The 12,907-nt window shown below is 40.0% G+C and overlaps 1 protein-coding gene across 3 annotated transcripts in view; it reads right to left on the bottom strand.

Annotated features, from left to right (window-relative positions):
- The window catches only part of COL21A1 (collagen type XXI alpha 1 chain), a 300,511-nt gene that overhangs the window by 194,756 nt on the left and 92,848 nt on the right, over nucleotides 1–12,907 (bottom strand). For 2 of the 3 annotated variants that reach the window (XM_074398176.1, XM_074398178.1), the window contains exon 1: nucleotides 9,268–9,529. The exons of the other annotated variant lie outside the window; for it this stretch is intronic. The gene's annotated coding sequence lies outside the window, so the exon portion shown is untranslated. Of the gene's footprint in view, nucleotides 1–9,267; nucleotides 9,530–12,907 lie in introns of those variants that run through there. 3 annotated transcript variants of the gene reach the window in all.

Here is a 12,907-nt window from a genome sequence, read left to right as displayed (position 1 = left end):
TATGGTTTCAATGTGTCCCCTCCAAAATTTATATGTTGCCAATGTGATTATATTAAGGGATGAGGCCTTTAGGAGGTGATTCGGCCACAAGGGATCCTCCAACATTCATGGGATTAAAGCCTGATAGGGTTTGCCTGCATCCCACCCAAATCTCATCTTGAATTACAGCTCCCATAATTCCAGTGTTCTGTGAGAGGGACCCAGTGGGAGATAACTGAATCATGAAGATGGTTTCCTCCATGCTGTTCTCATGGTGGTGAGTAAATCTCACAAATCTGACGGTATAATAAGGAGAAACCCCTTTTGACTGGCCCTCATTTTCTCTGTCTGCCACCAGGTAAGATGTGTCATTTGCCTTCCACCATGATTATGAAGCCTTCACATTCACGTGGAACTGTGAGTCCATGAAACCTCTTTTTTAAAAATACATTACCCAATCTCGGGGATGTCTTTATCAGCAGCATGAGAACAGACTAATACAAGGCTGTTATAAAAGAGGTTTCAGGCAGCTTTCACCTGGCTTGCCCTTAGCCTTCGAACATGCGAGGATGCAGTGTTTCTCTCCTCTGGAGGATGCAGCCATGAGGTGCCCCGCTGGAAGCAGCCTCCACCTAACAACAGAACTGCCGACACCTTGATCTTGGATTCCAGCCTCTAGAACTGTGAGAAAATAAATTTCTGTTCTTTATAAATTACCCAGTCTGAAGTATTTTCTCATAGCAGCATAAAATGAACTAAGATATACATCAATGGGAACCTCAGGAATAAATAAATTCTGCATATCTCAGTAGACCGATTTCCTAAAGGATCCACTATTTCACGTTAACTTAAACTCTATATAAAGATGTTCGCAGATGCAACCCTTTAGATACTCCATCATGGCTTCTAATGGTGCTTTTAACTAAGAAAAACATGCAAATAGCAAAATGAAAGAGAACTTTGCAAGCCCACCTGTCTAACTTTCCTTACTCTAGGCTTTTCTAAGCTTCCAGCATCTAAGTTGGTGGAAGGCTGAATGAGAAGCCATTTCCTGGTCCAGGATCTTCTTGGCCTTGATTTAGTACTTGACATGTCTACATTAATATCATCTAAATAGTAGTGTAAAAATGACACATAATTTAGATTATAGGTACCTATTGCTCACACTTTACACTCACATATTTGCTGTCACTACAAAAATATGAGTTTGAATTCGGTTCCATGTGCCTCCGCTTCCATTAAGAGTTCTGCATCTTACTTTCCCTTTTCAGCCCTTCTCTCTCCTCATTCCACAGGCACCCAAGTAGGAACTCTGCCCATTCCTATACCACTCTGGTTAAAACAATTATCATGTTGCTGTGAACTGAAAGCTGCCCTCCCAAAAATCCTGTGTAGAAGTCTTAACTCTCAACATGGTGATATTTGAAGATAAGGCGTTTGGGAGGTAATTTGATCACAAGACTGGTGCCCTCAGGATAGGTAAGTAGGCCTTTATAAATAGAGACAGAGAGCTTGTTTTCTCTCTCTTCATCATGAGCAAACAGCAAAAAGACTACTCTCTGTAAGCCAGAAGTATAGCCCTTTCAAAAACTGAATTGGCCCGCACCTTGATCTTGGACTCCCTAGCCTCCAGAAACATGAGAAATAAATTTCTGTTGTTTAAGCCACCTACTCTATGGAATTTTGCTTTAGCAGCCTGAGCTAACTAAGACACATGTCATCCCTCTTCCCCAGTTTATATTTCTCTTAACCTCAATTCAAAACGTAGCCCAGTCTTGCCAGCTAACAAGGAATTTTAACAGGGAGAAAAAAAAGTAAAGGAGCTTTAAAATGATCAAAAGTCAAACTGCCAAGGGGAACAGGTGATAATCAATAGAGAAATGGTGGACAGCAGCCTGATTCTCAGGACCCTGGGTATTTACCTTCTCCACAATACTTCTTTCTGGGATAATCTTTCTACTTTTTGCCAAGAAATTACTTCAAACAGCATTGAACACTTTCTAAAGATTAATACATAATATTATATCAAACGAGAATCAAAAATGGTTTAAGAAATCCAGTGGTACATCATGCTATGCTTGTTGAGGTTTGTGAATTTAAATCAGAAGCATTTTTGCCTTCTATGTTGTTCAAGGAGTTTACAAAATATTACTTTTTAATAATAAATTGAAGGCAGTTTTTCATTTTTAAAAAAGAAACTGCAAATTAATAGACTCTCTAAAACAGGTGTTAGCAACTTTTTGTGTGAATCTCCTTTACCTAAGATAGCTAAGCAGTTGGTAGACACTTTTTTTATTGCATTTTAGGTTTTGGGGTACATGTGAAGAACATGCAAGATTGTTGCATAGGTACACACATGGCAGTGTGATTTGCTGCCTTCCTCCCCTTCACCTATATCTGGCGTTTCTCCCCATGCTATCTCTCCCCAGCTCTTCACCCCCAATATCCCTCCCCCATTTCCCCCCAACGGACCCCAGTGTGCAGTGCTCCCCTCCCCGTGCCCGTGTGTGGCTGAGCACTAACAAGGAATGCTCCTCCTTGTGTTATCTTTACCATTCTACCTTCTGAGTACTGCTGGAAAACATGTGCCTACACACACCCTATAAGTGGAATCAAACTCTCTCTTCCTAATTGCAAAATACATATACAACAAGGTTTAAAAATTTTAAAGCATATATTTTAATAAGTTGTTAATATTAATATTATCATTAAATTAAAACATTAATTTAATATTTTAATAAGTTTCCATTAATCACCCATGAATTTGAAGGTTCTCATAAAGATATATTGCATAAGCTTTGAGTGCTTTTATTTACCTCTATTACAAAATTAATGTAAGACCAATAGAACAGAACAGAGGCCTCAGAGGAAATACAGCATACCCACAACCATCTGATCTTCGACAAACCTGACAAAAACAAGCAGTGGGGAAGGGATTCCCTGTTTAATAAATGGTGTCGGGAAAACTGGCTAGCCATGTGCAGAAAGCAGAAACAGGACCCCTTCCTGACACCTTACACCAAAATTAACTCCAGATGGATTAAAGACTTAAACATCAGACCTAACACCATAAAAACCCTAGAAGAAAATCTAGGCAAAACCATTCAGGACATAGGCGTAGGCAAGGACTTCATGACCAAAACGCCAAAAGCAAGGGCAACAAAAGCCAAAATAGACAAATGGGACCTAATCAAACTCCACAGCTTCTGCACAGCAAAAGAAACAGCCAATAGAGTGAATCAGCAACCAACAGAATGGGAAAACATTTTTGCAGTCTACCCATCTGACAAGGGGCTGATATCCAGAATTTACAAAGAACTAAAACAGATCTACAAGAAAAAAACAAACAAGCCCATTCAAAAATGGGCAAAGGATATGAACAGATACTTTACAAAAGAAGACATACAGGAGGCCAACAAACATATGAAAAAATGCTCATCATCATTGGTCATTAGAGAAATGCAAATCAAAACCACATTGAGATACCATCTCACACCAGTTAGAATGGTGATCATTAAAAAATCGGGAAACAACAGATGCTGGAGAGGATGTGGAGAAACAGGAACACTTTTACACTGTTGGTGGGAGTGTAAATTAGTTCAACCATTGTAGAAGACAGTGTGGCGATTCCTCAATGACCTAAAAATAGAAATCTCATTAGACCCAGCAATCCCATTACTGGATATATATCCAAAGGATTATAAATCATTCTACTATAAGGACACATGCACACGAATGTTCATTGCAGCACTGTTCACGATAGCAAAGACCTGGAACCAACCCAAATGCCCAACAATGATAGACTGGATAGGGAAAATGTGGTACATATACACCATGGAATATTACGCAGCCATCAAAAACAATGAGTTCACGTCCTTTGTAGGGACATGGATGAACCTGGAAACCATCATTCTCAGCAAACTGACACAAGAGCAGAAAATCAAGCACCGAATGTTCTCACTCATAGGCAGGGGTTGAACAATGAGAACACATGGACACAGGGAGGGGAGCACTACACACTGCGGTCCGTTGGGGGGAAATGGGGGAGGGACGGGGGGTGGGGAGGTGGGAGGGGATAGCATGGGGAGAAAGGACAGATACAGGCGAGGGGATGGAAGGCAGCAAACCACACTGCCATGTGTGTACCTATGCAACAATCTTGCAGGTTCTTCACATGTACCCCAAAACCTAAAATGCAATTTTAAAAAAAATTAATGTAAAAGACTAAAGTTCCAAAGAATCTTTTTAAAAGAACTTTGTAAAAAGCTGAAACTTCGCTGGAACATTTTACTTTGAATTAAAAAACCTTTTTTCTTGGTCCTTAATCTTTTCTTCTTGACACCAACGAGTGTACAAACAAACAGTTGACGGGTAGCATAACACTGCAATCATGGCTAAATTGACCTAGATGAAAACGAGACAAATCCAAACAAAAACTAAGCAATGAATCAAACACAAGTATCTGGCAGGATTCCCAGAAGATCATTAAGCTTGGACTTCAGAAAATTGTCAATGTTTCCTGCAATTTTCAAAGATATCTCTGAGTATTTCATTAGGAAAAACCAAAACGCCTAAGAAACAACAAGGAGAAAAACTATGTTGAATTGTTTGAAATGACAAAGGTGAAAAAATTATCTTTTTCACAACTGACAGATTCAGATTTGCTTTCTTGGCATTGTAAACATATTGCTTTCAGTGCTCTTTAGATAAAGAAATATTTTAAGTAAATGTTCCTGAAGCTAAACTGGGATAAGTGGGATAGGCATAACTATAGTATTCCAACGGTATTCTGTAAGTTGGACTGTGTACCTCTTTGTCAACATTATCTGACTTTTCAGAAAACAAGATAGTTGAATGAAAAATGTACTAAGTAGGATACAAATAATATGAATTGTTTTTCAGTGCCACCACTAACTTTTCATGAGTCCTTGGCTAAGAATGACATCTCCAAACCTGTTTCCTCATTTATATTAAGGAAACTCTAATATCCCTTACCATTCTAAAAATTCTATGAGTACATGAGAATCCCATGGATATAGTTAATGTGTAGATATGTTCCATGGACTCTCTTTACAAATGACATGATTACTTTACTGTTTTCACAATAAACTGCAAACATTCTAACACAGAACAGTCTAAAAAACTGTTTTCAGGTGATTCAAATGTCCAGCCAAGTTTGGGAACTAGTTGGTTAAAGCAGTGATTCCCTAAGTGTGGTCTCTGGCCAGCCACAGCAGTATCAAATGGGACCTTATAAAAATGTTGTTCAAAATATATTATTTTCTGAGAAACTTTAAGTACTTTACTTATTCTGAGACAAATTCTCCCACTAAATAAAACAGAAAAATCATGAAGTGAACAACACGTTAATAACCTAAATCGCTATTTCCTTTTAGGATCTCACTTTCAGAGGTGAAAACAGAAAAAAAGAACTTCAGCTTGAAGCATTCATTAATGCCCAGAGTAAAATAATAGCAAATTCTTATTAAGCACTTCCTATGAGCCAGGCACTGTTTCAAGAGCTTTACATATGTTAACTCATTTGGTCCTCACAACAGCCCTACTGAGGTGGGTTCTTTTACCCCAATTTCACCAATGAGAAAACAGAAGCAAAAAGTGATGATGTAACTTGTTCAAGTTCAAACAACTAGAAAGTAATGAGGTTAGGATTCAGGGCTAGGCAGTCTAGCTGCAGAGAACATTGTCTTTAACCAAGAGTCTGTGCAGAAAGTTGGGGAATTTAGCCTCATGGTTCATTTTCTTCCTGTGAAACTGGACCACATACCAGAAATAAAAATTTCAACTTTGTTTCTCACAAGAATAGTAGTGAACCAAACTAAAGAATTACTCTTGCCTGCTGAGAAATATAATCCAAATGTAATAAATACAAAATAAAAACACACATCCATTTCCTGTGATGGGTTTTACTCACAACAGTTTCAAGAGTGACCTTAATAGTTAAACCATCCACTATGGAAAAAAAAGGGGGCCTGAAAACGAACCTAAATGAATGCCAGGTGACCCTCATCAAAACCTTTCTAAGTGAGAAAGTTCAGGTTATGTAAACCAAGCACAATTAAGCTAACTTCTTTATGATTATGTCTGCTCTGGGCCCTATGCCTATGAGAGGAGAATCATTAAGTCACTGTGGGGCACTGCAATATTGATCATTCCTAATTGGCCATTCACTGCAAGCAGGGCTGCCATATCTGTCACTCTGAATTGCAACATCACGGACTCTCTTAGGTTTTCAGTTAAGTTATCTGGAACACATCATTTGGTTACTGACAGTCTGAATTTTCTCCTAAATGCCTCCCTTTTTCCCATCAAGAAATGTGCCTCTGACTTTCCTTTTTCATCCCCACAGCTGCTCCTCATTCCGCTGTGAGTCAAATAGAAACCCTACTTATAATAAATTGTAATTACATTTAGTTAACTAACATTAAATTCTAATTATAATCAATTTAATAACACTAAATTATAATTTTTAAAGTATCCTAATGAAGATCTGATTTCCTGGATGGAGGACTTTCTTGCTTTATGTCTAGTCTTAGAGAAGTCATATAAGATTGGTAATAGGCAGGTTATAAACTCTTGTATTTAAAGATGCCAGATGAGTCACAAAGTGCATTCTCAGTAATACACTATTCAACTTGCCACTAAAATAAAAGAGAATGGAAATTAATTTTAAAGTACAGAATCATTTCGAATCTTTTTTGGCATTAATTCCATAAATATTTTTCACCAGATCTACTTAGTCCTAAGAGGATAATAGAGATCAGTTCCAATCAAATAATGTGAAAGGAATTGATTGTGTGTGTGTGTGTGTGTGTGTGTGACTTGAAGCACTTTGAAATTATTGCAGCTAAGGAAGAAAAGGACTCATTACCTCACCTACCCTTTTTGCCAGTTTAGGCTTGTCTTTGCTCTGTGTCCTCATTTTGCTTTCTCTTATATTTTCTTGAACAAACCATGATGTAACTAGATAGGGTTTCCTTTATTTTCTCTGTCAAGAACCTAAGAAACAGCAGATAGTACTTCTAAACTAGCTCTCCTGGAGACTACACCATACCACTTTTAGATGCTGTCTCACCATTTGGATTTTCTTTTATAAAGAAAAGTATTCTGAAGAGCCAGATTTTAAGGCTACTTAAATATGGATGTTATTACATTATAAAGGCTACCAGAAGGTGAAATCCTTCACCCAAGTGACTAAAGAAAAACTAGGCTGTTGATTTGAAGCTAATCTAAAACTTTTTCCAGAAAGCTCCATATAAAGTATGTAATAAAATTATAGATGATTTGAGGATGCCCATATAGTCACCTTCTAAGGGTGCAGTTGATATTTAAATACAAAATCTAATCATGTATCAACACAGATCTTATTTTAAGGTGTTTGAGGATTAGGTCATTTTACGGTATACATGGGTTTGTATTTTGAGTTAACAAATATTTAACTTACTATGCTAGGCATTTTAGAAGCATTATTTCATTTAACTCTGACAATAATGTGAATTATGAGGTAAGTGTTGTATAGCCCCCATTTCACAGATGAGGAAAGCGAGGCTCAGAGAAGTTATATGACGATCCAAGAGCACAGAGAAGCAGAAGAGCAGGTCTTGATCCCGGGTCTGCCTCAGGCCAAAGTTCCTGTTCCTAACCACTATCTAAATTTCCCCCAACTCTCTAAATACAAGCTTAGCACCTAACCTTTAACAAGTGTACATACCTCAGTCACAAATTGGCACAGAAAAAAAAGCAGTTTGGAAAATAAATGTTCTCTGTACAGAAAGTATTGGTACAGTTAGCACTGTGTTCACTGCAGCACACATGTGCTGAGACTGGAGTCATGCCTATTCGAGATTTTCTTATCCGATGTCAGATTTCTAATCCATTTAAGCCCATTTGCAAAGTCATTCTATTTTTGTACTAATAGCTTAGAAACAGCTGGAACTATTTTAGTCAAAATTTTGAAATCTCAGATATGTATAAAAAGAAAAAGAAAAAGTGGTCCACTTCAATAATCCAGAGCCCTGCAACACTCAATTGCCTTTTACTAAAGAGAACTGGCATGAGTCCCTTAAACCCCCAATTGCTTTAGAAAAAGAAAAAATACTGCACGTGAGTTCTGTAACCTGTACTGATGACAGTGATGATCCAGTGAACATCTCATCAGGGGTCAAAGATTCCTGTTATTACAGCTGGAAGACTAACGTGTATTTCTTCCTTGGCTTCATTTCAACTTTTAGAAAAGGAAAAATTCCTATTCTCTCCTAAAGCAAGTATGCAAATTCTGCTGCTTAAAAATGATTCGATGATGATTAAGTCTCCCCTTTATAAGATCTTTTGAAGTCCACAGTAACCTTTTTTTTTTTAATATGGGCAAAACTCTGCTAATAAATACCTAAGGTTTTCTGAAAAGCGGTCTGTTCCTCCTCCCTTGGTGGAAGGAAATTTGCAGGTGTCTTCCCTGATTAAACGAGATCCAACCCAACCGTTTTCAAACTAGAGCAAGCACTAGCGTCACCTGGAGGGCTCATTAAAACAGATTTCTGGGCCCCAACCTCAGGGTTTTAGGTTCAGTGGGTCTAGGGCGGAGCTCGAGCCCTAGGTTTTGTTTTCATTTCTCAAAGTTACCAGGTACTGTTGCTGCTGCTGCTGCTGCTGGCCAGATGCCACACAGCGAATCACTGCCGTAGTTCGCTGCTTTCTATACTCGACGGCACGTTGGAATCACCTGAGAATAGTTTTAAATACGTTGATGCTCAAAGTCCCACCCCCAGAGATTCTGAGCAATTGGTCTGGGGTGCTTCTCAAGCATCGATTTTTTTTTAAGGTCCCGGAAGGCGTCCATAATGCAGCACCATTAAAAAAACCTGTGGCCCACTCAACACTGCCCCAGACCCACAGCTCTGCGCTCTCAGCGCCACGTGTGGACGCTGGAGACCCTTCCAAGAAGCTAAAAGCAGAGGGTGGGGTTGAGCTCGGGGAAGTAAATCAACGCACGTTATCGTACTCAGAGGCCAAACGCTCCAAGGCAGTAACCTGCACCCAGAGAACTTCCCCAGATCCATTAACACTAAGCAACTTTGCAAGACAAACCCTGACATCTCAGTCTCCAGCCTGGGCGAGGAATTCACCAGACGGTTCGCCAACTGCTTTGGCGCAGGGAAAAGACTGCACCCCCAGGAAACCCAAAATGCCAAATTGCAGTCCCTGGGGGCCAGCCTTGAGGCCCCCCGAGATGTCATTCTGGCAGCGAGAGGGGAGTAGGAGGTGTCTCCTTACCTGGCGCAGTGTCCAGGCTCGGGGTCGCCGTCGCAGCCAGCGGAGTGTTGCGCCAGGGGGGAGAGGGATGTTCCAGCAGTGGCAAGCCCAACCCGAGGAAGACCTGAGCTCAGACGGGTTGGCAGCCCTCCGCCCGGAGTCCGTTCTCCCTGCAGCGACCAGTGCGGAGCGCAGAGGCTCGGAAACTCGCTCTCAGCCCGCTGGAGGCGGAGCCCGGGAGATAAGGTTCGCGCTCCCCACCCGCCCCCTTTCCTTGGCCGAAGACCAGAGGGTGGATTTTGGATCTGGATCTTGAAGGGCGAACTGCTAAGGTCGCCCTGGTGGAAACATGCTCAGTTCAAATCCTGCTAGCATCAGAAAATGCACGATTGAGGGCGAAGGAGGACCAGGGAAGTGCGAGGAGAGAGGCAGAATAAAGAACTGCCAGGAAAGCAGGAAAGGCAGCTCAGCTGAAAGGGCAAGCACTAAAGGAAGCAAAGACTTGTGTGAAACCAGAGCATCGCCTGCACTGACGGAAGGAGGCCTGCCGCCCTTGCCCAAGGAGAACTCCCCTCTGGGGCGCCAAGGTCCGTCACAGTGGACTGATGTTCCTTGCTTTTAACCGAAGGTAACAGCTGCTCCAAAACCTGAGGAAGTTCACTTTCAAATCGCCAGGTGGACAGCGACCTTTGAAGGTCTAGCGATTACAACGGAAGCCTCGGAATAAGGTGGCAGCCTTGTGACAAGATAAAGATGCTGTCTGCTCTGCCCCTTTGAGTCCGGTCTTCACAGAGCAGCCAGAAAGTTAACATTCATGTGCTTTCCCTATTACCTGTCACTCTTTCTTTTTCTCACCCTGCACCCCTTCTACCCCAACACATGCAAGACCTGTTTGCCCTTTCTTATACACACCAGTGTGTTCTCATCTCACTTGGTATTTCTTCTGCCTCGGAAACTCTGTCCCAGACCTTATCATAGTTGCCTGCTTCTGTTCATCAAGTTCTCCACTCAAATGACACTTTGAGTGAGTCCTTCCTGTACATCCCATCCAAATGGAACCTCTCCCATCCATTCTCATGACCAACCCTACTTTGCTATCTAAAGTTTTTTGTTTGTTGCTGATGTGTTTCCTATCCAAATCAAGGTATGCTCTATGAGGGCAGGGAATTGGTCTTGTTCCCAGCTGTGTCCCCTGAGCCTAGAACAATACCTGGAATATACAAAGTGCTCAATAAATACTGGCTAAATGAATGTGTGGATTAGTTTCTCCCCATGGGAATAGGTTCGCACAGAAATGCCCTCTTCAATAACTAAATTCACTTAAGTGAACTGTGATACAAACATCTTCAAATGATCATTTCCTGAATTTCTTTATTCATTCATGTTAGATTCTACTGTTATGAAAATATGATAGCAAAAAATTGCCTTGAATTTGGTAATGTCTTCTCAGATATGACACCAAAAGCACAAGCAATTCAAGAAAAACTAAAAGTTCATCAAAATTTAAAATGTTATGCTTCAAACTACACTATCTAGAAAGTAAACAGCCCACAGACTGAGAAAATATTTGCACACCATAAGGCTCTTACAATAAGAGTCTTGTGTCCAGATATATAAAACTCTTACCACTCAAGTATAAAAAGACAATTTAAAAATGTACAAAACATTTAGACATTTCTCCAAAGAAGATCTACTAATGGCCAATAAGAACATGAATGAATGCTAAACTTCATTAGCCATCAGGGAAATGAAAATTAAAACCACAAGCAGATACACTTTATACCACTAGGATGGCTAAAATAAGAAAGACAAACAATAAGTGTTAGGGAGGATGTGGAGAAATTGGAACACTCATATATTCCTAGTGGGCTTGTAAAAATGATTCAGCCACTTTGGAAAACAGTTCGACCATTCTCTAAAATGTTCAATGTAGAGTTAACATATGACCTGGCAAATTCATTCTTAAGTATACAGCTAACAGAACAAAAAACATATATCCACATCAACACTTGTATATGAATATTCATAGGCATTATTCATAAAGCCAAAAGTAGTAACAACCCAAATGTCTATCAGCAGATGAAAGGCTAAAAAAAAAGTGTTACCTCCCTGCAATGGCTTATTACTCTGCCATGAAAAGCAATGAAATGCTGTATGTGAAAGCATGGTTGAACCTGAGCATGTTAAAAGAAGCCAGTCACACACACACACACACACACACACACACACACACACACACACACAAACATTTATTGTATGATTCTGTTGATATAAAATGTTCAGAAAAAGAAAATACATAGCTACTTGAAGTATGTAGTAAATCCATAGCTATAATACATGAAGTGCTGGTAGAAGGAAGAAATGGGAGTGAGTGCTAATGGGAATGGGATTTACTTTGGGGTGATAAAAATGCTCTGGAATTAGTGCTGATGGTGCACAATTTTGAATATACTAAAACCTACTGAATTGTTGATTTTAGAATGGTCAATTTTACAGTATGTAAATTATATATCAGTTTTAAAACACTGATTTGTACCTTTTTTTTTTTTTTTGAGACAGAGTCTCGCTCTGTCACCACGCTGGAGCGCAGAGGCACGATCTTGGCTCACTGCAACCTCCACCTCCCGGGTTCAAGTGATTCTCCTGCCTCAGCCTCCCAAGTAGCTGGGACTACAGGCATTCACTGCCATGCCAAGCTAATTTTTGTATTTTTTTAGTAGAGATGGGGTTTCACCATGCTGGCCAGGATGGTCTCCATCTCTTGACCTCATGATCTTGTGATCCACCTGCCTCGGTCTCCTCTCCCAAAGTGCTGGGATCACAGGCATGAGCCACCATGCCTGGTCTGTACCCTTTAAGTGGATAAATTTTATAATACATGAATTGTATGTCAATAAAGATGTTATTAAAAATAAGAAATAAAATGCACTGGTTTTAACCGTAGTGTAGAATATTCCTCTAAATTTTGTGATGGCTCTCTGGAGAACTATTCTAGTCCCAAGTGAACTTACAATTTTCTAAAACTTGTCTGCACAATCATTGCTTGATTTCATCATCCCCATCCCCAAAATATTCCATGTGGCACATATACATACTTAGGGAAATATTTGTAGCGTCCTTTAAGATAACTGCTTTAATTAAAAAGAAGGAGAAGAAGAAAAAAAAAATAAACTAGGTAACTGTTGTGAAGACATTTTGCAGATGTAATTAAGGTTTTAAGTGAATTAACATTAAGACAGGGAGATGGTATGGATGGGTTTGATCTGATCACTTGAATCCTTTAAAGCAAAGAGGTTTCTTCACAAAAGAGGAAGTTAGAGAGACATGCTTTGGCTGGCCTAGGAGAAAGCAATCATCCATGTAATGAACTGCCTGCAGAGATCACATGGTAAGGAACAGTGGGCAGCCTCTAGGATCTGAGAACCATCCCAGGCTGACAGCTTGAAGAACAACAGAGACTTCAGTTGTACAACCACAAGGAAATGAATTTTGTCAACAACCAGTAAGCCTAGAAGATGACCCTGAGCCTAGACAAGAACCTCAGCCCTAGACAAAACTTTGATTTCAGCCCACTGCGACTCTGAGCAGAGAATCCAGCATCACCATACTCAGATTTCTAACCCACAGAAACTGTGATATAAACCGTTTGTGATGTTTTAGG

The sequence above is a fragment of the Saimiri boliviensis genome, chromosome 4, assembly GCF_048565385.1.
Source record: "Saimiri boliviensis isolate mSaiBol1 chromosome 4, mSaiBol1.pri, whole genome shotgun sequence".
Taxonomy (NCBI): Eukaryota; Metazoa; Chordata; class Mammalia; order Primates; family Cebidae; genus Saimiri; species Saimiri boliviensis.
This window is presented reverse-complemented; position numbering and strand designations above follow the sequence as displayed.